Genomic DNA, 4,304 nt, shown 5'->3' with positions numbered 1-4,304 from the left:
CCCTCCCTCCTTCTCCCCATTTGCCCGTCCTTCAGACACTCGACTCGATTCGCTAGAGTTTACATGGAGGTCTCGGCTTGGCTTGAAAATTTCAAGCCAACCTTTTCAAACGGATCGGATCGGACCCGATTCGATGCACTAGGAAAGCGAATCGAAGCGTTCACATCGGACGATTCGATACGCTAACTGGATTCGATCCGCTACTGTCGTATCCATGAGAACGCAGTCAAGGACAACTGATCTCCCCACTCCTCGACATAATAGGCGCAGTAGAGTGCTCAGTCATCGCCAAAAAATAGCCGGTCGGATTGGGGTGGTAAACAGGTCAGTCTGTTCCCGTTTCTTTGCTTTAGTTGGTGCTGGTGTGGTGAAAAAAAAGGAGTTCTCTCCAAATCGCACCCTCTGAGATTCCCACCGATTGTCAAGAGGTGAATGGCGTGAACACTTTAGTGCTATGTTATTTGACATGTTTCTGAAATAAATCCTTTTTTTTATAATGCTGCACTGTGTAGTACGTACAGTATATTGTTAGAATCTTAAAACTTGCTAAATTTAACGTCCATGTCCTGTCGCGTTCTTCGGCAAACACGTTATTTGTGAGCGTGAAATAGGCATGCCTTTCTGCTATCTTCTGTCTTAAACTATTTTCGATAGCTAAGCCCTTTGACGAATAACACGGCAAAGCGGACGGCGTCGTCAAAACTCATCGTAAAATACATCAAACATGCCAGTCGCATCCATTCTGACGCGCGCATACACAACAAATATAGCGTTTTTTCAAAGATGGTACAGTGTTCTTTCGATATCCTCGTGGAAATCACAATCATGGTTCGTTAAAAACAGCGGGAAAGGGCGAAACTTTAGCCACCAGCATTGACTGAAATTATGCCTACCCAGACTGCGCATATTGAAATCCACAGTCCCCTCAGTTAGGGTTAGCAGGGATGCCGATGAGGGACTAGCCTCTGACCCACTGAGTGATCTCGAAAAACGCTCTCGTGTCCCTGGAGCCGAGCGTTTTTCGAAAAGGTGTTAACGCGCATCTCGGTGCCAAAAAAGACAGAAAAGGGAACGTGTTTGTCTGTTTGAGCTGCAAGCGCAGGTGCCCAGTTTTTGAAGAGTGACGCATCTGGCCTACTAATATCTACCCGGCGACTGATTGGCCCATGGAGCACTCCAGTGTTAGAAAGTGAGTTATTCACGGTTATTCAGGTGTTCCCAGCGGTGATCTGAACCGTTCAAACCGTGGCGCTGACCTTGTAAAAAAAAAAAAAGTTTTCTGCGCATTAAAGTTGGAAAACCACACCAAAGAAATCTTTTATGTTACCTTTTCACGTGTAAGTATCTCAAAATTCCAGGTGATCACGTACACATGGCCCACGTTCAAATCCCTCGCTGTCCCGAATAATGCCAGGGAGTAGGATTAAAATCGTAACAGCAACGTCAAAGAAGCCACGACCCGCGCGCACCGAGAAACGCTGCAGACGGCCTACATCCGAGAAAAGCCACCCAAAACACGGTGCCTGGAATGCCCTTCCGACAATTGTGATTACCGCGCCCCAAAATCATCTCGCAATTTCCACCGGCTGACGTCATAAAGTGCCGCGTTTCTGCCGGTGTCGAAGCAGCTCTGGAGGACGTATATAGCGGAAGCCTTTTTTGCAGCAGGTCGTTCTTCATCTTGACAGACCGCGAAAGCTTCAGCAGCCAACAGTTGGGACGAGGCGACGACGGCAACCTTCGCGGCCGCTCGTGCGTTTTTTGTTGAATTTTTTTTTCTCGTTTTGCCGGTATTTTTAGCATCATATGCCAGGATCGCGACAGCCAACATCATGGCAGCCCGGCTTTTGAGACATCATTTGTGGCCACTTTGGGACCAATACTACCCAGAAAACAAGGCATGGGCATTACGTCATCTTTAGTGGATCCCGGATCCGCCTCAACCAGCAAAGGCGCTGAAGCTTGGCGACGGTTCCTGAAAACGGCAGACCTTCACAATAAGATGGCGCATTGAGCAGACAGGTATCAAGCCACCGGATGGAAGTGGCTTGTGCTGGAGGTAAGCGCTTGACAGGCTTTTCAACTCTTCTGAGTGCTAAATCGAACGGCGTTCAGGGCGCTGGATTTTTACTTGTCATCCCAAAAGAGCCCGCTTGTTGCGTGGCAACAGCGCATGCGGACCCCTAAACACTCCTGGTAATATGCCATTTGGTATGAACATTTCTAGATTCTAGTTGATCAAGTGGGCGTATGTCCCACGTTCAAATGCCTTATTCTCAGGATTTAATTCAGAGCGGAAGTATTACGCCCAATCAAAGACATAAAATAGCATAAGCAGAATTATCGACCGAATGCAGTATGAAGCCCAGCACACGCCCGACTTCCGGGAGAAGCGTCGAACTTCCGGTGATTTCCCTTGCGCCAGGTTTTTAGAGCAGCTGTGCGCCATCCAGAGCCGTAAATGTAGAGAGTTTGGCAATTCGTTGGGAAGTATAGGAGACAAATGAGGAGGCGCCATTGGCCGAAAGCGGGCTGGGTGTGTTCCAGGGCGCCTTCAGAAATTCGAATGTGACCAACCAGAAGGTGGAAATAATACCCTGGCGGTGGTCGCGAGAAACAAACCTGATAACTGCATTAGAGTAACTCTCAATGGCTGAAAATAGGGTACACGTGATGTTTCAATCACGCTCATCCGAAATGATGGTGGAAGATTGCGACTAGCGGAACGATCGACATAATCCGTACGCCAGGCGACGAGGGCCGGGAATCTGCCGTCCGAGCGGTCACACTCTGTCTGCGCAAAACAGAGTTGAGCGGCGCATTCGTTTCTTACACCTTTCTGCATGATCATGATCAAAATAACACGTGCACCCTATTTTTAACCACAAAGAGTTACTACACTTCACTCTTACGTGCTTATAAAAACAATTTACGAACATATACCTTTGATCAGAACTGTTTCTCGCTACCACCGCTAGGCGATCCTTTTCGGCTTCTGGTTGGTCAAGAGAGCATGCCAAGCCCTCTTTCCGAGTCTGCCGCACGCCCTGGCTCTGCCCGCGCCTCCCATTGACCAAACTCTCTACATATACGGCTCTGGCGCCATCCAGCCCTCTATAGTGGAGATCAGTGCGGCAGACACGAGCGCGAGCGCTTTAAGTCGTGCAGGCTGTGAGCCGCTTCAAGAGGCGCCTGTGGCGCGCGTTTCAGATCTTGTGATGTGCTAGCGCTACGTTTTTTGGCAATAAAATCGCATATGTATAAATAAACGCTTTGTTTCATAGTCCATGTGTTATCTGTTTGTTGCTTCACGTAAGCGGGAGAATTTTCGGAGTAACAATTACATACTTGAACCATCCACATGAATTCCTCGCTAGACGGTGCGAGCCGCCGCCCCTCTCGCGGCGGAAAGGGGCACTGACACATCAAAATCATATTTTTTTTTTATTATCCGAAACGATTGAAAACGATGCCGGGACATTACCCTCAAAGGTTGAATTTTGGGAATTCAGTATTTGTGAAGTAAAAAAACAATTTCCAAACGCCGAATTCGAAGTTCCCGCGCGATCGGCGCCGGCGCCTTGACGTCAAAAATTGCGGAGTCCTGAGAGTCCACTTTCTTTCACCACTCCCTGCTGTTGCCATGGCGACCCAAAGCGAGGAGGAAAGGAGCGAGCGCCGGCGTTGCGGCGGACCGGTTTTGAGCGGTGTCGCCTGTTTTCCGTTGGAGGATACAAATCCAGGAGACGGCACCACAACGAACTCCCGATTTTTGGTATTTCAAAAAGAAGGGCCGTAGTGCGTTCGCAATTGCGTTAAAAAACATATTTTAGGATTTCCGTAATTAAATGTTATAGAGATGTCGCCTACAAAGCTTCTAAATTTCATGATTCTTGACGTCACCGATCAAAAGAAGCGAGGAGGCAAGAGGCGGGAAAATCAAACGCCAAAAATAAAAAGGCGCGCGCGCGCGCGGGAAATTTTTTTTTTCGCGATGAGGTTTTTTTTTGCGTGTTTATGACTGCAACTTGCATCGTTTTAGACAATAAAAATAAATACGACCTTTGGGGTGTCAGTGCCCCTTTAACCGTCCACCCGTTCACGTTTTGTCCTTGCAGTGACCGCGCCGATCGTGTCGCACGGCGGGATGCTTCGCGTTCGCCTGGCAGTGCGTCATGTGGTGCACCTACACAGTGGCGTGGGACTTGCGGGCAGCATTTTCTCGGTGCCGCGCTTGCGGCAGACGAATGTGCCATAGGCCATGCAGGCTGTGCGACGCTTCAAGGGGCGCCTGTGGCACGCGT

This window comes from Ixodes scapularis, unplaced genomic scaffold, assembly GCF_016920785.2.
Source record: "Ixodes scapularis isolate PalLabHiFi unplaced genomic scaffold, ASM1692078v2 PGA_scaffold8__174_contigs__length_109621045, whole genome shotgun sequence".
NCBI classification, from domain to species: domain Eukaryota; kingdom Metazoa; phylum Arthropoda; class Arachnida; order Ixodida; family Ixodidae; genus Ixodes; species Ixodes scapularis.
The sequence above is the reverse complement of the archived record's forward strand: the minus strand, read 5'-3'. Positions refer to the sequence as shown.